Source organism: Lissotriton vulgaris, chromosome 2_1 (genome assembly GCF_964263255.1).
Source record: "Lissotriton vulgaris chromosome 2_1, aLisVul1.2, whole genome shotgun sequence".
NCBI classification, from domain to species: domain Eukaryota; kingdom Metazoa; phylum Chordata; class Amphibia; order Caudata; family Salamandridae; genus Lissotriton; species Lissotriton vulgaris.
This window is the reverse complement of record NC_141687.1, coordinates 554,976,710-555,000,873: the sequence shown is the minus strand read 5'-3', so window position 1 is coordinate 555,000,873 and position 24,164 is coordinate 554,976,710. Positions and strand designations below refer to the sequence as shown.

At 46.5% G+C, this 24,164-nt stretch overlaps 1 protein-coding gene across 1 annotated transcript in view; it reads left to right on the top strand.

Moving 5' to 3' along the window:
• Positions 1-24,164, top strand: part of KANSL1L (KAT8 regulatory NSL complex subunit 1 like) — a 2,604,205-nt gene that overhangs the window by 492,944 nt on the left and 2,087,097 nt on the right. The gene's annotated exons all lie outside the window — the stretch shown is intronic.

The window sequence follows — 24,164 nt, the reverse complement described above, 5'->3', positions numbered from 1 at the left end:
TCTCCAGAGAAGCTGCAGCCGATCTGTCTTGGTCTTCCATCTTCCTCCATTGGTTGTCACAGTAATAACGGATGTCTCTACCCTAGGGTGGGGAGCACATTTGAGGGATCTGGAGATCAAGGGTCTTTGGTCTCTAGAAGAAAGGTTGTTTCACATCAACCTTTTGGAATTGTGGGCAATACGTTTGGCGCTCAAAGCCTTTCTACCTTCCCTTCGTGGTCAGTCGGTTCAAGTCCTGATGGACAACTCTGCAGCGATGTAGGACATCAACAAGCAGGGAGGAGTAGGGTTGTACCGTCTCTGCAGAGAGGCTTTGCGACTCTGGTCCTGATGGTAAATCATCTGGCCGGGGTGTTGAACGTTCGTGCGGATATTCTCAGTCGGCAGTTCTCCGCCGACCACGAGTGGAGGCTTCATCCGGAGTTTGTTCAAAACATCTTTCAGACGTGGGGAACTCCTCGGGTGGGCCTGTTTGCCACTCTCAAGAGCACGCACTGCCTGTCATTCTGCAGTCTCCAATTTCCGAGGCAGGGAGCGTTGGGGGACGCGTTTCAGTTGAGTTGGAGTTTACAACTCCATACTCGTTTCCTCCCATGCCCTTGATTCCTCGGGTTCTGAGGAAGATTCGCCAAGACCGAGCCCAAGTTATATTGATATCCCCGGATTGACCAAGAAGGGTGTGGTACACATACCTACTTTACCTCTTGTCGCACCCTCCGTCTCCCTCTCAGGGCAAACCTCCTCTCTCAGATGGAGGGGAACGTTCTACACCCCTACCTCCAGAGCCTGCACCTTCATGCCTGGAGATTGAACAGGGCAACTTGAATTCTTTTTCTCCCCCACCTGACCTGGTGGATGTTATATTATTGGCCAGGCGACACTCCACCAAGTCTATCTATTCGTACAGGTGATCTAAATTTGTTAGGTGGTGCCGAGAGATTCTATTGATCCCTTAAAAGCTCATCTATCTGATGTTCTTTGATTTTCTCTTCATTTGGCCCAGCAGGGTTTTGCTGTGGCCACTGTAAAAGGGTATTTGTCGGCTTTGTCTGCATTTTTGTGTTTATCCGATCAGCATTCGTTATTTAAGTCTCCTATAGTCTTAAGATTTATTAAGGGGCTGACAAACATGTTTCTTCCCACTCCTTTTATTATGCCTCAGTGGGACTTGAATTTGGTGTTAACTTTTTTAACAGCTTTGTCATTCGAACCGATGCATAGTTGCCCTTTAAGACTTTTACTTTTGAAACGGTCTTCCTGGTGGCTATCACCTTGGCCAAGAGGGTGATTGAACTCTAGGCTTTGAGTTCAAAGCCACCTTTTCTTACCATATATGCTGAAAGGATGGTTCTTAGGACCAGAACTGCTTTTCTGCCTAAGGTGGTGTCTCCCTTCCACCTAGGTCAGTCTTTACTCTTCCTACTTTCTATCCTCCCCTCATCCTTCCAAGGAGGAGGAGAGGCTTCATCGTTTTGATCCAAAGAGAGCGATTAGCTTCTATTTGGACAGAACAAAGGACTTCGGTCAGGATGACCAGCTCTTTGTTGGATATGCAGGTCGTATGAAGGGCAAGGCGGTGCACAAGCACACTTTATCGTGTTGGATCATCTTGTGCATCAAGATATGCTACTCCCTGGCTGGTAAGGAGCCTCCTGTAGGCATTCATGCTCATTCCACCAGGTCTAAACCGTCTACTTCTGCATTGTCTAGAGGTGTTACTGTTTTGGACATCCGTAAGGCCGCAACTTGGGCCTCCCTCCACACTTTCGCGAAGCATTACTGTTAGATTCCGAAGTGAGGAGGGATGGCCATTTTTAGGGACTTTTTGGTATAGAAGGGTGGACACCCTCCTCCGGGAGAGGTACTGCTGTGGGATTCTATTCATAAGGTGAGGAATCCACAGGCAGATGTATCCATCAGAAGAACAAGTTACTTGCTATGACAAATTTCCGGAATGCTGGTGCAGAGGGGATATTCATAAGGTGAGGAATCCACAGGCAAATACTGTATCCACCATAAAAAGCATTACTGAAGGTAAGTAACGTGTTCTTTAGATCTCTGCCAACAGTTCATCCCATCTCCCGGTCTGAGCAAAAGTGCTGTGGTTGTACTCATCTTCAAGCAGGTATTGGGAAATCCAATAGGTCTGTCTTTGACAAGCCTGAATGTAGAGGGCTCACTGAAACACCATGCATATGGGTGCGATATATGGACAGTTTTTTAAACAGGAGGCAAGCAAGCCAGATAAAGCTGTACTGGGTCAGACCTAAAAAGCAACAATTCAACATTAATTCACTCACAAACATTGCTCAATCTCACTACAAGACACTCGTAATGTCAAAGCTTTCAATTAAGTCACCAACAACTGATGCACTAATGTGCAATGAGGGTCCTTAAAAAACATTCTCCGAAGAATGATCTTAAAGTGTCTGTATCACTAACACTCGCCAGAGCCACCATTGCTTACAATCTGCTACAAAAGATCCACTATTGAAAAAAAAAGAAAAACAAAGGTTTGTGGACTGTATCCCTCACTAAAAGAAGCAAATCTTGGGAATTATTTCAGAGCAGAGACAGGAACCATCCAAAACCACATGGAATTCTGGAAGACCATGCTCTACCTAAAATGGCTCCACGACGAACAGAAACTACTTCCCATTACCACAAGGGTTTGACACTTCAAAACTCAGGAGCACACCCATCAAAAACTATTCCAGATAAACCCCTGGATAGCATATGGCATTCCCAACCATCAGCGGAACCATCTCACTCCCCTTTGCTTCACTCCACACATATGCACAGAAACATGATCATAGCAACACTATATGAGCAGCCTCTACCATACTTGTACAACATCGAAACATGTATTGTGTATGCCACACTACATTCACACACTCTCCAACCGTACACTAGCACTTATAAGTCTGAGAATGCTAACTCTCTTTCCAAATGCGTAATTACAAGTCAAATAACACTAACAAAATCATGTCACCAGTAAAACAAATAAAGGCATTAAAACTTAGGCCACATTACTGATAAGCATTCTTCCATCTATGCACTCCCATGATCCAGCTTGTTTGCGAATGTGCAAACACTCAAGAGGCATCATATTGACAGATCCTAGTCTAACTCAGTGCCTCCGCTATGGCTTCTGCTAACTTTTTGCAATGCTATCCAATGCACCTCGTTCTAGAATATTTGTGCAGCACTTTTACAAGACAGGTGTAAGCTAAATGAATCCAGTCCCTAACAAGGACTCAAATGCAGCCCTTGTAAGGACGCCAAATATAGAAGACCAATTGTGCTGCATAGAGCTCAGTCTTCAGGAACTTCATGTATGTAGTGAGCATTTGTAGCATGGAATCCGTGTGTGTGCAGTTTAATATCAGCACCTAGCAAGAAACTGCTCCTCTCCAACATCTATGAAGCCACTTTATAAAACACACCTAACTATGTAAAACAATGTTGTTCAAAAATACGTGTGATCAAAAGATTGGTCAAACAAAATTTACAGTGCAGCTTATGTTTTGGTCATCTTATGCCAGAGTGCTTCTCAAATTTTAGATCCACAACCCACTTTTAAACCTACAAACTTTTGTGACCCACCTAGCTTTCATGGACATGAGGGCGGTTTTTAATGTAACTAAAGCATTATGTGGTAGCCCACTGTCATGTAAAAACAGTGTATTCTGCTATGAGATGGCCACCAAATCGGTGAGTATTTATCATTTGCGCATCACAAAGTAAATTGTCTTTGTTTTGATCCTATTAAAATCTTAGCTTCCATCAAGCGTCATAATTACAAAAAAATCCTTTCCCCCCCTCACTGCTGAAAGCATAGAATTAATTTATAGGCACATATATTGGTGCGTTACAAAAAATATCCTCCTGTAGCCTCTAAGGCAAGATTGTCACATAATGCAAGTTACTTTCTCAGACTGCAGGGTTAGAGGAATTTGTATTCACCAACCCCCATAAAAAACATTATATGTCACACTATCAGAAGACATAGCATGACATGTTATGTTATGTTATGTTAGGGGGGTATTTTTAGAGCGCACTGACACCGTGAGTTTCCTGGCGCTGATGGGAAATCAGTGAGATAGCAGATAGAAATTAGCCGGATTGGGGGAAAAGCCAAGTTTTAAGAGATTTACGAAAAAGAATAAGAGAGTTAGCAGATTTAAGAGACAGGGGAAAGGAATTCCAGAGTGTGGGGGCAAGATGTGAAAAACTCCGACCTCCCATCCTCGCAAGTTTGAAAGAAGGGGTGGCAAGAAGATGAAGGTGGGAAGATCTGAGATTGCGAGTGGGGCAATATGGGGTGATGAGGGATTTCAGGAACCTAGGAGAGGGGCCGGTCAGGGATTTAAATACTATGCAGCCGATCTTGAAGGCTGCCCTAAGATTGACCGGGAGCCAATGCAGTTTGGTAAGAAGAGGCTTGGCCGACTGCCATTTAGGAATCCTGAAGACCAGCCGTGCCGCTTGGTTCTGAGTGATCTGCAGCCTGTAAAGCAGAGTTTTTGGCAGACCATGATATAGAGAGTTGGAAAAGTCCAAGCGGGAAAGGACCAGGGCCATGGTGACTTGAAGCAGAACTTCGGGGGACAGGAGATAAGCAACCTTCCTAATCCTGCGAAGCTGATGCATACAGGAGGAGACCACCGCCCCCACCTGGGCTTTGAGTGAGAGTTCGGAGTCAATAATAACTCCCAAACTCTTTACAGACGCCACAGGGGCGGGAGGGGGGCCAAGCCCTGAGGGCCAAAAGTGGGGACCCCAATGGATGGAGCTCTTGCCTGGAAGAAGGAGCTCCGTCTTTCCAGGATTTAGTTTGAGCTGATTTTGACTCATCCAGAGGAGGATGTGGGACATGACAGCATGAAAGTTAGAGACAGCAGAGGGGGTAGAAAGAGGAAAGATGAGTTGTAGGTCGTCAGCGTAGTTAAAGACGGTGACGTCCCACTGCCTCAGAGAGAGAAGAAGAGGGCGAAGATAAAGATTGAAAAGAAGGGGGGACAGAGAGGAGCCTTGAGGGACACCGCAGGTGGAAGGTACTTTGGGTCCACGGAAGGGGCCCAAACTGACCGACTGAGCCCTACCGGACAGGAAGGAGTGGACCCAGGCCAACGCCGGGCCCTGGAGGCCGGCTTGTTCGACGCGGCGAAGGAGGATGTTATGGTCCACCGTGTCGAACGCGGCGGACAGATCTAGTAATACCAGGGCCTGGGGGGTGCCCCTGTCCGCGTTGCCTCTCAGAGTGGCGAGCACGGCCAAGATGACTGCCTCCGTGGAGTGGCCGGGCCTAAAGCCGGCCTGATTGCCCTCCAGGAAGTTCGAGCTTTCGACAAACTGTGAGAGGCAAGCAGTGACATGGGCTTCTAGAATTTTAGAGAAGTAAGGGAGGAGAGAGATGGGTCGGTAATTAGCTGGGACCGAAGGATCAGCCCCAGGCTTCTTCAAAAGGGGCACGAGAACGGCCTCCTTGAAAGAGTCAGGTACCGTGCCCAAAGAAAGAGAAGAGTTTAGCAAAGGGAGGATACAGTCAGGGAGGGACAAGCAGATGTTACGTAACATCGAAGGGGGACAGCAATCATCCGGAGAGCCAGACTTGACTCGGGTGGCGAGTTTTGCTAGAGTGGCGGAGTCAAGAATAGGAAAGTTTGAAAGAGAGGAAGTATTGTGAGGGACGGGAGTGGTGTCAGCGTCAGGAAGAGGGGCAGAGATGGAATCCTTGATAATGGCGATTTTATCCACAAAGAAAGAACTAAGGGTATTGCAGGATTCCTGAGTGGGGGCTTGAGTGGGAAGGGTCCTGGTGTCAGTGGTAAGTTCCCCCATAACTCTAAAAATCTCTTTAGATTTAATGGGTGCGGAGAGGATTCTGTCGGTGATGTGTGCAGATTTGGCCGCAATAATTGCTTTCTTATACCTCTTGCGCGCAATCAAGTAGGTATCTCTGCTCGTGGCGCAGTAATCTCTTCTCCACCTGCGCTCAAGTTGGCGGAGTTCAAGGTGTTGCTGTTTCAGGCTAGAATTATACCATGACCATCTGCTACTAACCTTTCTCCCCTCCTGAGGCGGAAGCCGGGAGGTCTCTCTACTTTTCTTTATGTGTGAACACTTGACTCGTGTATTTTAAAAATATCATTTTATTGTGTGCCTTTTTGCAGCTCGTGCTCGCGCTCGTGTTTAAAAGCGTGTAGAAGCACAGCGCTGCTTGTTACTGATCTCCCAGCGCTTGTAAGCGCTTCGCTTCCCCCCCTCCCTTGCCTGGGACTCTGAGACCGCCCTCGGCTGAGTATTGACGCCGAGGGCTGGGATCTCATTTTGGCCGCCATCTTGGGGGTAGGACTTCCACCCTCGCGCTCTAGCAGCGCTACAAAAAGCTCACCCCCTCCTCCGCGCAGCGGACGCGATCAGCGGCCGCGCCGGATCTGCGCCGGAGTCGTGCCAGAGTCCTGCCCGTCTGCGCCCTTCAGCGTCCCGGAGGCGTTCGGCGTGGCAGGTACCTCTGGCCACTATGCTCTCTTACACCGCTCAGGAGCTTCTTTCGCTGCGCAATTGGAATGTGTCGTGCCTGTCAGTTTTCCCTGGCCGATATAGGGGTAAGCATAAGTGCCCTGCGTGTCTTTGGCACCCTGTCCGCTCCCTCCCTTCCCCTCTCCCTGCGAAGGAGAGCAGCTTAAAACATCTCTGTTTACTCCTCAATACGAGGTCGTTGCATCGCCACACTCAAGAGATCTTTGATCTCCTGTCAACTACCAGTCCCACATGTCTGATGCTCACCGAGACATGGCTTAATGATTCCTCCAACCCGGACATAGTGGCTGCTATTCCCACTGATTACACCATCCACCGACAGGATAGAGACAAGGGCAGAGGTGGAGGAGTTGCCTTGGTTGTGAAGAACTCTTTTCCGTGCACGGTCACGCATACTCACACCATAGAAGGGGCTGATTCATTAGCCTTTACCATCTCCTTATCGCCGCAACAAGCACTGAAGGGCTTGCTTGTTTATAGACCCCCTGGTCCTGTGGGCTCCTTTCTTGATGACCTTCAACAGGTCATGTCGGTCCTTGTCCTGAGATCGGAGCAATGCCTACTTGCGGGAGATTTCAACTTCCATATGGACGACCACAATGACCAAAATGCCATCAAATTGCTGGATATCGCATCTACCATGGGTCTCTCCCCTTATCTTTCCGGTCCAACTCACGATAAAGGCCACACACTTGATCAGGTTTTTTCCACCATACCTGTCATGAATGTTACACTTTTGCCAATCGTGTGGTCTGATCACTTTTTGGCCCACTTCGAAATCCATTCTATCTCGGCCGCCCTCGCTAGCGCCACGAGACAGCAGGGCAGCAGCTATAGGACACTTCATCGGGTGACCTCAGATATGCTCACACATGCTCTGATTGATCACCCTGTGGTCTGCACTGGGGATCTGGAGAAAGATCTGGAGAGCTTGCAATCCTGGCTTCTTGCCAGATTAAATGAGTTCGCTCCCTTACAGCCACCCAGGTCCGCTGCTCGGCGGGTGTCTGCCCCCTGGTATACGGAGGAACTAGCCCTTGCCCGTAGGCAATGCAAAGTGGTAGAGCGTGCGTGGAGAGCCCAGTATGAGCCCGAGGCCAAACAACGATATAAAACAACGATGAGGTCATACCATGAACTTGTCCTTCAGAGCAAGAAACGGTATCTTGCCAAAAGGATTGACGATGCTGCGAACTCCTGTAAGGAGATCTTCTCAATCGTGCGTGAATTTACTAGCCCCCGGTCCATCTCTACTCAGGGTGCTCCGGCAGAGACCTGGGCTAACACCATTGCCAATTTTTTCACCACCAAAATTAGGCAAATCCAGGTCTCTTTCCCGCAGAAAGACCCAGATGATGTGTCTGTGATGCCGATTGAGGCAGCGTCTCTCTCTCCCCCGGGCCCAGTTCTGCTTGATTTTCCTCCTCTCTCGGCTGCAACATCTTTAACCCTGATGAGGAACCTCAAGTCGGGCTCACCATTAGATCCCTGCCCGGCAAAATTTCTGGCAAAAGTGGCAGATGCCATAAACCCTATTGCCAATCCCATCCTGAATCTATCCTTGAGCGAGGGCTTTCTGCCTCAGACCTGGAAGCAAGCCTTGGTCATCCCTCTGATCAAGAAACCCAATCTTGATCCAGAGGCACCTTCCAACTACAGACCAATCTCGCTCCTTCCAGCACTGACCAAGATCTTGGAAAAGCACGTGCACAGCGTGCTGTCCAACTTTTTGGAGTCTAATGATCTGCTCCATGAATCCCAATCGGGATTCCGTTCCAACTTAAGCACCGAGACGGCGCTCTTGGAAGTCTCGGAGATCGTTAGAGAGGTGCTGGACATGGGAGGCAGGGTGTTGTTAGTCATGCTAGACCTGTCGGCGGCGTTTGACACCGTCCCCCATGAGGATCTCCTCACTAGGCTCCATGACATCGGGCTAGGGGGGACGGTGCTCAACTGGTTTTCTTCCTTTTTGGCCAACCGCCGCCAGACGGTCTGGGTCCCACCCGGATCCGCCGAGATGCCGCCTTTGGGAGTCGGAGTGCCTCAGGGCTCTATCCTGAGCCCCACTCTTTTTAACATCTTGATGACCCCTCTGGCATCATTGGCGGAGTCCTATGGGGCCCGGATCGTCTCTTATGCTGACGACACTCAGCTCCTCTTCACCTGTCGTAAGGGTGAAGAGTTTGATGGCGAAGGGATCCGCGAGTGCCTTGGGGCTGTTTTTAGCTGGTTTTCACAAAACAGCCTCAAGTGTAACTCGGACAAGTCCGAAATACTATTCTTCGGATGCCCCTCGGAACCAGACTGGCGAGGATGGTGGCCTGCCGACATGTTCCCTCCCACACAGTCCTCTAAGTGGGCCAAGAACCTGGGAGTCAAAATTGATAACGAGCTTTCGCTCAAATCCCAGGTTTCTACCCTTACGGGAACTTGTTTTGGGATCCTCAGAATGTTGCGCAAGTTTTTCCCCCTTCTCTCGGAGCAACATCGGAAGATCACTGTTCAGGCCCTCATAGGGTCCAGATTGGACTATGCCAATGTTCTGTATTTGGGCCTGCCTGAATATCTCCTCCAACGTCTACAGATCACCCAGAACGCTGCTGCGCGTGCCATCTTTGGCCTTCATCGCCGCACTAGTGCCTCTAATCTTCTTGTATCCCTCCACTGGCTTCCGGTGCGGAAGAGGATACTATTTAAGACCATGACTCTTGCCCATAAGGCCTTACATGGCACTGGTGCCAAGTATCTTCAGAGGAGGTTGGACTTCTATCGACCTGCACGAGCCCTCAGGTCAGAAAACTTAGCCTTGGCCCGGGTACCACGCATTAAAAAGGCTCGGCTAGGCGGCCGGTCTTTCAGCTTCCTTGCTCCGAAGCTATGGAACTCGCTTCCACTGTCCCTGCGAAACACCTCTAATCTGCTTGTCTTCAGGAAAGATCTGAAAACCTGGTTGTTTGCTGGATAATCTTCCCTCCGGGTGCCCCCTTTTTATGTTACTGTTGTGTTTTTGCTCTTTTTCATGGTTTGGAGCTCAAAGCGCCGGGACACTCCTTTGGAGTAGCCGTTGCGCTATAAAAGTCCCATTTTAACATAACATAACATAACATAACATAACCACTTGTGGGAGTGACTGTGCCGGGACCGAGGGAGTTTTGTTAAGGGGGCCAGGGCATCAGTGGCTGATAACAGACAGTGGGAGATGTCATTGGCCAGCTTGCCGGTGCTGAGGTCAGGCGTGAGGGGGGGACGCGATTTTGAGAGGAGATCGAGAAAGCCCTGAGTGTCTACGGTCTTCCATTTTCGCGCCATGCCACCCTCTGAAGGGGGGACCTTGATATGGCCAGTGATGGTGAGAGTGGTCTCGACCAAGAAGTGGTCGGACCAGATGCAGGGAGTAACCACTGGGTGCGAGAGCTTAATCCCGAGGGTCCATATGTGGTCAAGAATGTGACCTCCGGTGTGTGTGGGGGCATCTATGTGTTGTTGCAGATTGAGGGATGATAAGGTCTCGAAAAGCTCGGTGGCCTGGGGGCCAGCATCCTCATGCTGGAACCAATAATTAAAGTCCCCAAAGATGGCCACACGGGTGGAGGAAGTAGTGAGGTTGGCCAGCTGTTCAGACAAAGAGGAAGGAAAGAGAGGCATGGGGTAGGGAGGGCGATATAGTACCACGAGCGAGATGGCACCCTCGTTCGTGCCCAGGTTGATCACAATATTATCGACTGCTGGGAGGGTAAGCGAGGAGGAGGAAATGAGTTGTAAGTTTTTCCTAATTACTGCTGCCACGCCCCCTCCATGACGACCGTCCGATCTATTGACGTTCAGCATGTAGTAATCAGAGGGCAGTGCCGCTAGAATATCAGGAAGAGAATCCTCCGATAACCATGTCTCCGAGAGTAATAGTATATCGGGGTTCTCGGCAGTCAGTAGAAGGAAGACATCAATTTGATGTCTTACGAGGGAGCGGGTGTTGAGATAGAGTACACGAATGTGTGACTCGGGGGTGACTGATATATCTGGCCCTAGGAGAGGGGGAGAGCTTCCCTCAATTCCCAGCAAGGTGATGCGAGCCCAAATGGTGGGGTGAAGGGGGCAAGTAGGGAACTGCAGTGCTTTAAGAGCCGCTGCGGTGTATGGTATGGGGGCAGCAGCGTCTCTGGCCCCTGCGCCCGTCTGGGCACGGACGGGCACAGACGGGCGGGACTTAGGCGCGACTTCGGCGCGATGACGGCGCGCCCGCTGCGCCCGTCCGCTGCGCTCCCTGAATGGGGGAACCATTTGACCTCCATCTTTGAAGCACAGCAAAAGTGAGAAGATAAATACAGAATCTATAGGCATCTTTATTGCTTGAACTTTCACAACCCACCAAAACTACGGCCGACGACAAACAGCTTGGGCAACACAGTCTATGTAGTATTGATTACTCTACCAAGACCTGCAGACAACCCTCTATGTACATTCTTCCAAGACTACCCCTCCAGAGTCACTTCTAGCTCTCGTCAAGCAGCATATGGGCACCCAGACTTGTCTCAGGATGTCCTAAATAATTCCTGCATGTTTCACGTCACCAAAGAGACATTTACTTCTGGGGAAAGTCCAACGGTGTTAAACTTTGTCCAATTACAGACACAAAAGTCCTGCTGTAGCAAGGGCCTTCCACTGCTGGGAAGAAAGCTTGATCTTCTTTACTACACTATACCAATCATGAGCCTTTGAAATTGGGTCATACTGTATCTACCACCATCAATGCTTTTCAAAAATGCCAGGCCAGAAACACAACTGCAAGAGCTCAGCAGCCTTAGCCAACCAATTTAAATTGGACTTGTCCTACCACACCCCACTTTCTATCAGAAGAGTACATTTTGGAACAAGCCTTTGATCATCCCACAAGGCTCCTGGAGTGGGAGCGTGAGAGACGAGTCACTTTGTAAATGCCTTGTGGTCACCTCATGTAATATAGTCCTCATACTATTCTACTATTGCAAGGTCTAGCCAGATGTGGGACCTTACTAATGGGCAAAGATTGGCATGACCCACTTATCCATTAAAGAGAAGGCACTGCTGCGTCCTATACATTCCCAGTAGAATTTTACAACAGCTACATCCATTCTAGAGGACAAGGAGTGGGGAGCCCATCTTTGGTTGTCACATTCTCAGGGGCATAGCTCTTGGGGGTTGACACCGCCCTAATAAATGGATTCTGGTGTGTGTAGTTGTGTCCAGGGCCCTCCAATCGGGCAAACTGTGTATGTGTTTCTACTCGGATTAGCAGCCCTTATAGTACATTAACACATTTCTGAGAAACTTTCCAGAGCTTGCATACACCCACGCCTCCTCTTTCCTCTCACACAAAACAAGCCAAGGATAAACAAAGAGCAGGATGACTTGTATGGTGCAGAGAAGCCTTTTAAATGTAAGAATATTTTCATATATTTCGCCATTTCAATGGCAGTGATGGTTGGGGCATTTCGGGTTAAAACCCCCAAATCAAACTGACTAAGCTACGCCTCTTCACATCCTCCGCCCACACTCTCCCTTCAGATGGATTCCGGTCTGGGTATGTCCACTGAACTCTATATTGCGTTCTTTACGCTTTTACAACTTTATAATATAAATATGTAAGAATACTAGTGCCTGACCCGCTACCATGTTCTTATCTCAAGCAGAGCAATCGCTTTAACGGCGTGACTATTCTTGCTCTGGCTACAGAAGACTTGGAATTCTGTTGTAGGATAAACTGAGTTCACTATTTCTTGTTACTGAAGAAACTTGTTAGAGTTTGGTCAGGCTCCACGCTGACCGGAAGACAGGTTTTGCTGAAGACAAATTAGGGTGGGAAAAGAGTCCTTTTATTTACTGTACAGTGCTGCTATCGGGTCTCTCCAATAAACCATGGCCAAGTGTTGACACGCCGACAGAATGACTCATTGTTATGACCCTCACAGCGATTTTGAGCAAAAGTCATGCTATGCTGTCAGACCCCGCCCATAATGGGGAGGGTCTTACTGTCATGCTGCCGTCTTGATCCCACCCCCCCAGCGCTGGGTCAGTATCAATAATGGGCCTGGTTACAATACCTGGGGTGGGGAGGGCGGCAGTGGGGTTTGTAGTGCACAAGATTACTGACTCTTAAGCCCACAGGAAGACAGAGCGCCGCTCCCTAACAGCCAAGCACCTCCAAGCTAAACGTGCTATATTCAAGAGCCCCTGGGACAAGCTCCGCGAAGCTCCAAGAAACTGACTTACATTCCCCTCTCCTGATGAGGCAATAAACCCGGGCCCCCGCCACCTCCGCCAGTGCCCACCTGAAGCCGCCATATTGAGAGAGTAAGAGAACTCAAGGACACGGATGGCGCGGTCACGTGATGTATCGAGCGTGCTGCCTGAAAGAGGGAAGCGCTCGTCGCTGAGAAACAGTGTGATGCATAGACGTAAAGGAGTTTAAACCGGAAACCATTTCTGGTAAAATGTAAGTCTTTCTTCTAGCTCTATCATGTTCCTCCATGACTGGAATTTGACTGTTCCAACATACCTACCTAGTTTCTGGGAAATGTGCCACGAAAAAGCAATGTTTAGAGTGGTCTTCCCCAAAGCATGACTTGTCTCACCTCATTAGATGCATGCATGTAATCTGTTTACAATATATATATATATATAAACGAAGGTATGTCTGTCTGTCTGTTTGTCCTTTATGCATTACTACACCATTCATCCGATCGCCATGAAACTTTGGGAAGTTGTTGAATACACTCCCGCAGAGGTTTCTGTCAAAAAAATGTTTTTTAAATCGGCCCCCCAAGGGCCCTCATATCCTTTCAAATACTGAAATAGACAGCGAATTTGCGAGCATCGTCGACAGTTATGACCCCATATAGAAATCGATTGGTCAATCTACATCAGAAGCACGAAAGAAAAGGGCGAACTTCGGAAACAGACGAGCAACGGGAAGCAAGATTAGAAGCTGTTCGAATACAAACTGCTGAAGCCCGTAATTCTCAAACGAACGAGCAACGAGAATCAAGATTGGAAGCCGATCGAGTACGCACTGCTCAAACCCGTTCTTTTCAAACGAACAAGCAACCAGAATCAAGATTGGAAGCCAATCGGGGACGCACTGCTCGAGCCACACTTAGAAATGTTTACAAAAATAAAATGAATAACTTTCAATAACAATGACACAATGTAAATTTAATGTTATGATAACGAGTTTCCTTGAATTTCCTTTACCAACAAGCGCACGCGCCTCGCGCAAGTAAAGGGTGGGGGGGAGTGCGGCCGAGAGCAAGCAGCGTTTCCCTTGCAGGAGCCAGCGGCGCCAGGAGAGATAATTGATAACACATGGCGAAAAAGCTCGCTCCCGCAAGGAAATCGGCAGAAGTGCACGTGTTGCCATTGGAAGCAATGCAACGCGTGCACGTTTTTGCCCGCAGAGCTGTACCGATGACTAAAGGTCTCTTTCCTAAGCAGGGCATGCGTACTGCATAGGAGAGACCTAAAATAGGGCCGCCTGACATTTCACATCCACTACTATAGTAATTGCGTTGGAGAGCACATAGAAAATATTGCTGAATCGAGACTTGACTACCACAAACTACACCATCTACCCCTCCAAGTAAGTAAAACTTTCACAATTAAATGCTTATATGTGCACTGCCTACGTATACGACACATCTTTTAATTTTAATGTTGCTACATGTACAGATTCAACTATAAACTTTTCAAATGTTGACCTGACAAAAATATTTAGTCTTGTGCATTTAAAATTATGTTACATTCAATAATTATCTGCTAGAGTAAAAATAGGGTCTTTCTAACTTAACTAAATATTAAACTCAGGGCACTTGCTTGGCAGTAACTAAGGGGCAAAATTATTATTCTGACTCCACTAGTTAATTCCCTCAGGGCAGGTGCTGAACACTAATTATGGGACAAATTACTATTCTAACTCCACCAAGTACTTACCTCAGGACAGGTGCTGGACAGTGATTAAGGGGAAATATTACTATTCCAACTGAACCAAGTAATTACCTCAGAACAGGTGCTGGATTGCAACAATGGGAAAAATTACTATTCATACTCCACCAAGTACTTACCTCAGGGCAGGTTCTGGATAGTGACTAAACACCAAAATTAGACTTCTAACTCTACCAGGTAATTACTTCAGGGCCAGTGCTGGACATGGACTAAGGAAAAATTACTATTCTAACTCCACCAGATACGTACCTCAGGCCAGATGCTGGACAATGACTAAAAGCCAAAATCCCTATTCTAACTCCACCAGGTAATTGCCTCAGGGCAAGTGCTGGATAATTACTAGGGAAAAATTACTATACCAAGAACTTACCTCAGTGCAGGTGCTGTACAGTGACAAAAGGTTCAAATTTACTATTTTAACTCTAACAAGTACTTGTCTCAGGACAGGGTTGGACAATGACTAAACTACAAATGTAACAGTTTAAAAGCACAAAATATTTAACTAAAACAAAATGCTCAAATTCTTACAGTACATATTTTTTTTTAAATGATGAGTAACATTTGTTTTGTTCCTTATTTAAACAGATGCACCTATCCACAAAACAACTAAAAATAAACCCAACTACATTACCTATCCTAAACAACAAAAAATAAAATATTCATGGAAGTATTATAAATATAAACAGTAAATAATTATAAAAACATCACAAAAATACAGATGTTTATGAAAAACTAATTAAGTGCATTTTTCATTTCACGACAGATGCCACCAACATTTACAAAAGACAAATTAACCTGCAAAATACTTCAAAAAAGATAGAACAGCTACCAATAACATCCCACAGCAACAAAATTAAATCACCAATTTAAAGGTAAATAAATCATAATTTTTCAACATAAAACTAGTAACTAACAATAAATATTTTATTTTTTCAACAGACAATATAACCTTTATTTTTCTCTCCACAGAAAAAATTCACAAAAAGAACAAAACTTATTTTCAATTTTAGAACAGGCAAACAAACAATCAAATATATTATACAATAGCAAAAGCATAAATATTTTTTCTATTTCTCTTTTTCAGCAGAACCAACATCAATGGTATCTCCAGCTAAGGAAGCTAAGCATGTCAAATCCCGTAGAGGCAACAGGCTACTAACATATGCTGGATACTTTTATTGTAAGGACAGATTCAGTGAGCCCAGGTGTCATTGGAAGTGTGTACAGTACTTCCCATCCCATTGCGCAGGCAGAGCGGTTACTCTAGAAGACACTGTAGTAAGGACAATACAGCATAAACACTCTGCCTCTGCAATGGAAATAGAAGTATGTGAAACCATACAAAAATGAAAGACCTTGCATCCAACTCTATTGTGCTCTGCAGCTCCATTTTAAGACAGATATCTGAAACCATTTCTATGCACCTAGCCAGTAGGTAGTATGCCCACAATTCCCAACATGAGTAGAATGGTACAAAGACAAAAACAGGCAAGTAATCCCCAACATATAACACCACAAATTTATTCTGACAATTGCATCCCCTCTGAATTAACAATCACTTTCTCAAAAGAACCCTTACTACTGCATGACAATGAAAACCATCCAAAAAGAATACTAATATTTAGCACAAACCATAATCTGGCATTTGGGTGATGGATGGTACTTTTAAACCAACATCACATCCATTAAACCAAATTTACACTATTCATGCTAACATAAATAACACAACTATCCAAGTAGTATATAGTTTACTCCCTGATATGCAATCCTCAGCATACATTGAATTAATAATAATTATAAAATTCAAAACAATGAATAAAAGTCCTAGAAAAGTAATAATTGACTTTGAATTATCAATGATAGGTCCAATTACAAAAATATACCCTACCACCCAAATTCAAGGATTTCTTTTCACTTTTCTCTGGCATATTGGTATAAAACTCAAATATCATCCTTAGCTGAGGATTACTTATCAAACAGTAAACTTCATATTTTTATTTTTTTATTTTTTTTGGAGTTCAAACTGTTTTATTGCATTGTTCATACAGTACACCGCTTTTTTTGGCCTACAACCCGGAGGCTGGCAGCATGATATTCAAAGCAATATAAAGATAGCAACTGGCGTGACACAGCCTTTCTTACCGGCATCCCGGAGGCCCGGTGGCGTTTTTCTGTTAACAGTTATTACTTGTACTGCATAATCGGCAAATATTTTTCTAATATGGCGTCACAGTAGAACACTTTGTAGATTTTTTTATGTATTAACATCCTTAACTTTTTTTTTTTAATAAACATATTTTATTGGCTTTTACATGTTACATACAACACTTGACATTTCGGTTTAAATACAGAGCACATGCCATATATTCTTCACAGGGTACCTCACTGTCTGATACATCAGGTAGAATGCAGTTGTCCTTTGGTACAGTTAGAGATACCTCAACACATTGGGCCACAGGTGCTCCCAAACATCAACCTAAAGGGAGAGGGATATCTGTATGTCTTTCATATTTATTCGTTCCCCATCATGCCTGTTGATAGCTATCTAGGGTCTATGGTTCTCCCTTTGGCAAACACCCCCCGCCTGGGTCACTGTGTCACTAGCACATCAAGGTATTCCCTTCACAGGCTACTTTCAATATCAGACAGTTCTTGTGGGGGGTCGCACAGCTGGCCCCTATATTCATTCCATTTCCCCCATATTCTAGTCCATTTTTTGGGGCATCCTCGGTGAGCATACACTGCCTTTTCTGCCAACATAGCTATGTCCATATCTTTTCCCCACTGAGTGCATGTGGGTGTCACACCCGATCCCCAATTCCTGGCAATGTTCCGTTTCGCAAGGGCTATACCCAAAGTTGCCATGTCTGCAGTCCCCGATTCATGTCCGTGGGCGACCAAATATTTAATAAACAACATCTGGGTTCTCTTAACAATTCAACACCACTCGCTTCCGATATTTCAGAGAGTATATGGCCCCAGTATGATTGGATCCTGGGACAGTCCCATAGGGTATGGAAGAATGTGCCCGGGAGGCCGCATCCTCGCAGGCAGATAGGTTCCGGGATGCGGTCCAGCCGGTGTAGGAGTGTGCGGGAGTAGTATATTCTGTGTAATATTTTCAATTGCACTAATTTGAGTCGCGATGGGATGGAAGCCTCCCTGGCAGATGCCAGCGCGTACAGCCAATCCTCATCTTCTATGTCCCCCAGTTCTATTTCCCATTAGCTCCGAAGGACAGCTGTGGGGTCGGGCATGTTATTGATAAGCTTGCGATATGTAAGGGAGATCACTTTTTTCTCTAGACAGTCAGTAAGGAGTCTGTCCTCCAGGGGGGAGGATTCAATCAGTTGTGTGCCTGTCGGAATTGCCCCTTGTAGTGCATGCTTGATTTGCGCAGAGCAATAGTGCTCAGTGTCTTCCATCCCGTATTTTTCTTTAAGGGCTGGGAAAGTGATTACTTCACCCCTGTTCGTTAAATCCCCGATTTTGGATATCCCGAATAAGTCCCACTGCCGGAACCCCTTTCTGTTTGCCAGTGTACCCAGGCGCCGCGTGTCCCAAAGTGGCGTGGCGAGCGTGAGCACTCCCTCACATCCCAGGGCTCTCTGTGCTACATGCCAGATCTTGATCGTGTGGGCTGTTGGGCCTGTAAAAGCGTGGCGTCGTTTGTTCGTGTATAGCGCCCGCATGAGTCGGTCAGGTGGCAGCACAGTTCGGTCAAGGCGGAAGGCTGGGTCAAGTTGTGGGGCGTTCAACCATTGATTAACCACTATTAATTGTGCCGCCCAGTAATACAATTTAACACTCGGCAGGGCGATCCCGCCGTCATACCAGGACCTTATTAATTTGGAGTGTGCTGTACGGGCTGGCTTTCCATCCCACAGTAGTGCTGAGATTTCCGTGTCTATGGACTTAAAATAAGTGAGAGGGACCGGAAAGGGTGTGTTTTGCAATGCGTAAAGAAATCTAGGGAGGGATAGCATCTTAAATAATGCGGCCCTTCCCAGCAATGTAAGCGGTAACGAGCGCCAGTGTGTGACGTCAGATTTTAGCCTCAGTAGGGGTTTCAGCAAGTTTTCTGTCATGAATAACGATTCCAGTGGCGTGACATAGATTCCTAGGTATTTGAATCCCCTAGTGACCGTCTGTAGGATGCAGTCAGGGGGCAGCGTCGGTGTGTTGCCTTTTAAGACATAAAGAAGTGATTTGGTCCAATTAATTGTGTAACCTGATACCTCACCGTAGGCCCTGAGTAGGTCCATCAAAGTTGCCAGGGATTGGGTGGGGGACATCAAATAAATCAAGACATCGTCCGCATAGAGGGAGATGCGATCTTCCCAGCCAGTCCTCCATGTGATTCCTCTAATTACGGAGTCTACTTGCACCTGCACCGCCAGGGGTTCTAGAATAAGCGCTAAGAGGAGCGGGACAGAGGGCATTCCTGCCTCGTTCCTCGTCCCAGTGTGAATGTGCGGGAAGTGTGGCCATTGGCTACTACCTGCGCTGTCGGTTTGGTGTAGAGAAGTTTAACCCAATTGCAAAAGTTAAGGCCGAAGCCCATTTTTCTGAGGACCGCAAATAGGAATGGCCATTCGACCAGGTCGAAAGCCATGGTGGCGTCAAGAGAGAGGATAGCCTCGTCTTCCCGTAGCATGGGAATACGGTGCAGGACCCCATTGACGCGTCGCAGATTAAGTGAGGTATTCCTACCAGGCATAAAACCCGATTGGTCCGGGTGTATTAGGTCTGTGAGGTGGGGCTGTAGTCCTAGCGCCAGAATTTTTGCCAGCACTTTAGCATCCACATTCATTAGGGAGATCGGCCTATAGGAAGATGTCTGGGCAGGTGGTTTGCCGGGTTTGTGTACTACGACTATTGTGGCCAGCCGTTGGTCGGCCGTGAGTTCACCTCTCGACAGGCAGTCTTTATACATCGGGAGCATTTAGGGGATCAACTGTCGTGAGAGTGTTTTATAGAGTTCAACTGGTAGGCCGTTGGGCCCCATCGCTTTCCCAGTGTGCAGTGCTGCTATATCCTCCCCCAATTCTTCCCCTGTAAAGTCTTCCTCAAGTGTCTGTGCGTCCTCTTGCGGTAATGTGGGCAGGGGTATGTCCTGCAGGTACCGCGAGCAGTCTTCTTCCGTCTTCCCACCCCGTGCAGTGTATACGGTCTCATAATAAGTGGCCAGTTCTTCTACAATTTCCGGGGGGGGCAGTCGTGCGTGTGCCATCTGAGTGTTCTAGTGTGGCAATCCATCTATTGGCTCTTTCCTTACGTTCAATCCATGCAAGCATCTTACCAGTCTTGTCACCCAACTCATAGACCCTATGCAGTGTGTCAGTTAGTTTTGTTCTGGTCATGTCCTCTACGTATGCTTTGTATTCCCGTACTGCCAATGTTAATGTGTGTGCTGTGTCTTCCAAGTTAACTGAGGCATGGGCCAATTCTGCTGTTTGGACTGCCGTTTCCAGTGCTTCCACAGCCGCCCGTTGTTCTTTTTTGTGCCTGGTAATGGTAGAAATGGCCTGTCCTCTGAGCACTACCTTGAATGCTTCCCATAGAACTGAGGGCGAATCTACTGAGTCTGGGTTTTCCTCAAAGTAATGCGTGGTGGAAGTTTTTAGAGCTTTCAAAATAGCCCTGTTTTTAAGATAACCGGGGTAAATCAGAAATATTCTTCGTCGTCTAGTGGGGTGTGTCGTGTAGGTGAGGTGCAGCAGGAAGTGGTCTGATATCCCTCTGGGGAGGAGCTCTAGGGCCGTGATCTTTTCCGGGGGGATCGCAAGGGTTAGTATGTAGTCTATTCTAGAGAGACTGTTGTGGGCCCCTGAATGGAAAGTGTAGTGACGGTCATGGGAATGTGTAAGTCTTCACATATCCATCAATCCTATTGCTTCTAGGAAGTCGGTAAACAGTTGGTCAGATCTAGTGGATCCACGAGGAGGTTGTCGATCAAGTGCTGCATTCGATACTGCATCGAAATCTCCTCCAATGACCAGTTTGCCTTCTGGGAGTTCAAGCAGGAGTTTACCCAGGTCTTGGAATGCCCCTTGGTGTAGCGTGGGGGGAATGTATACTGAAAGTATATTATAGGGTCGTCCCTCCCATTGACAATGGATCGCCGCAAACTGCCCTTGGTCATCCGCCTCTGTGCGTTGAATGAGGAGTGGGGCGTTTTTGTGGGCCAGGATTCCCACCCCACGGGAACCCACCGAGAATTCGGCGTGTGCAACCATCTTGAAGCCCCAGCGATTGAGGGCCTTGGAGGTAGTCCCTACTAGATGTGTTTCCTGTAGCAGAGCTAATGTGGGCGCCTTCCTCTTGAGATATTGGAGGACCAGTCCTCTTTTAATCTTATGGCCTAGGCCATTGACATTCCACAATAGTACTGTGAGTGTGGGGGCAGCTAGTGGTTGTGATTGGGAGTTCAGTGTAGAGACCTCGTGATCAGCCATGGTGATCGGTAAGCAGGTGTCGCAGTGTCACCGGATTCAGGATGTAGACCGAGGTCCGAGGTGCGTGGTAGTGTAGAACATACTCCCGCGTGCCTAGCAGTGTGTCTGTGGGGTGGGTGACATGTGGAAGTAATCGAGACCGGAAGCTCCCGGGTGGTCGCTCCAGCCAGGCCATCAAGTCTAAGTGTATGAAGAAGAAACCATGTATGTGTTGCGTGTGTCCGTAAGTAGCCAACCAAGTTAGAAAGAGACTATTAAAACAAAAACTAAACAAGGTAAAAACATTAATAACCCCTAGCCCCCTCCCTGCCTCCCTGCCCGGCGGACAATGAACCTTCCGCCTCCCCTACTGAGCAGAGTGCTTAAAGTCCCAACACATGAAATTGTTCGTGGGGGTGAGACTTCTGTGTCTGTTGTCGTACCCCCCTCTCTGTAGATACTCGTTCAGTGCTATTCTTAACCGTACAGTCATACCTGCATGGGTCTTGCCCCATTGAATCATAGTTCCACCATATTCGGCCCTCCGTAAGTGGCCCTCTGCCTCACCGTCCCACTGGATGTCCGGCACTTGCCAACAGTAAACTTCATTTTGATTTTTTTTTTAAAACACCTGCCTTATGTAGACGAGTACTACACAGCAATTTCTAAATCACAATATTTTACCCAAAATGAATATAAATTGGCACCACTACCAAATTATTTTAAAGATACATGGATTGGCCTTCTAAACAGGTCAGGTCATAGAAGGAGACCAAGATTTCCTGTTGAATGGTGAAACTGTTACACAACCTGATTAGAGGGAGGTGCAAAGATTAACAATGCCATTGAGGGATGGCACAATTCCTTCAACAAATCAATTGGTAAATCTCACCCAAACCTGTATAATCTTTGGGAAATTTTGAAGAAGGAACACGTTTCCAAGATATGAGACTCCCGCAATCTCTGTCATGCAGCCTGAACCCACGTATCTCCAAATGCAGTAAAGAAATGTCTAATTTCAACAATTTACATGGATTTTGGTTTCAGACTACCTGGACAGTATATCATACATATTACATTACTAATACTAATATTTCCCTAAATTACTTGCCTGTTTTAACAATTCTATAAAAATTCAATTGCCATTTCTTAATTTTTTTAACCAAATTATTAACCATTTGAATTCCTATCTGTAGCTGGTTTCTGTCTTCAAGTCTTGGTGAGTTTTTGTACAACTTTTCAACAGCAATCCAATAATCCATATATGTACAAATTAACATACACAGGAAAATAAATTAAATCCCGAAAAAGCATGTTTTTAATTGGAAAACCGTGACCTGCAACTCAGTCTAAAAAAGTCACTGTAATTACAGATTTTTTTTTTATACAATTTATTTTTTGTTATAGTAGCTTGGAACAATCCATTCTCCAAAAACAAATTGATTACCCGAAAAAGGCAGTAATAAAAAACATCCATATCAGAAACACTGTTAATAAAAACATCTCCTTAAAAACTAACGCTGTTTCCAAATTGTGATAGCCCAAAAACACGCTGTATGTCCATCTTCATGTTGAAGCCACGTGATCTTTGTTCAGAGGGAAGTACAAACAGTATAAAAAACATGTAGGCAAAAAAGTAAAAAAATGTTGCTTTCATTTCAAAGAAGTTTAAAAAAGTTTTACTAACTTACCTTATAACTTTTCTAAACTGATTTGAGAAAAACTAACCGTCTCAACGTGAGCATATGTTTTATCCTATCTAACTTCCCCCTGTACCTTACAATAAACGTAGCCACGTATATGCTTCGTAATGCAAAGTAAATTGTTCTTACCTGACCGCAACTCTTCCTTACTTCTGATATTGACTGCGGCGCTACACCGACTGTAGAAACATGTAGAACCGGGAGCGTCAAGCTGAAAAGTAAAATCTGAAAAAAGACAATATTCGCCATTGAACTTAATGGTAAACCATAGGAAAATAACTTATAAAATGTTTAAAAAATATGTTACATAAATGTGTTTATATTTTAGTAAAATATGTTATATTATTTACAATTTTTTTACTTTTTTAACATTTGTATACTCATTAAAACAATAATATAAATTAGAAACATTTGTATTACATTTACATTTTTTTCCTTAACTTAGCATTACCCCCAGGCGTCAGACTGGATCCGGAGAATTTGTTTCTTAGCAGTACCCCTGTGCGTCGGTCGACTCCGTGTCCATTGTTGGCATTGTGTTCGCCAGGATAATGTCACAATTCCTATTTAGACGTGCCCCTGCACGCTGACATCAGTTCTTTCTTTTTCCGCGTCATCCTACTGCAGATTCGGAGAGAGCTACCCCTTTAGTCACTTTTTGATTACGCTTTTTCTGACCCAGTTTTCCTCACTCAACTCCCTTCCCCAGAGAGGTTGGTAGTCCAAGCCTCGTCTTCTAAGGGCACATTCCCTTCTGCTCCCCCAGACAGGAAATCCAAGAAGCTGGAACATTTTAGGAATATTGGGAATCGCCTGTTCTCTTCCTCCGGCTTGGCAGCTTAGTCTGTAATACCGCGTCCCTCTTGGGCCAATACTCCCATACCACATGAGATACAGTTGCACAGGAGGAGGCCCGGGCCGTTCTCTACCAGGCAGAGGTATATGTGAGAGACGCAGCCAAATTCACGATAAGATGTGGACTGGATACCACTGACTCACTAGGCGGAACGATTGCCACGTCAGTACCCCTTCGGCGCTACGCTGGTTGAGGACGTCTGGGGTCCGGAGGATGTCCAGTCAACTTTGCTGGACATGCCCTTTGATGGGAGTTGCGTTTTTGGCGACAAAGCAGATTCGGTGCTGGAGTGCTTCAAGGACTCTCTAGCTACGGCCAGATCCCTTGGCCTTGCAGCATCATCCCGTCCACCTCAGTCTGCTTTTTGCCCCTTTCATGGCTACGGAAGGGGTACCCCAATACGTCCGCCCAGTCCAGCCACTGGTTCATGCAAGCTGCCCAGCATCTGCATGGTTGCGGATGTGGATGAGGAGCACCGAGAGCGAAGGGGTTGCCGGCCTGCATTGGAGACCTCTCAAAGGTCTGGGTCAATGGTGAGTACAGTGCCAACAGTGGAGCTCATGGCCCGGAGGCTGTGGAGGAGTGGGCATGGCAGACCCTGCTGCTGCAACGCATGGGAGCACTCTGGCCGAGTGTCGGGGGCCCCCC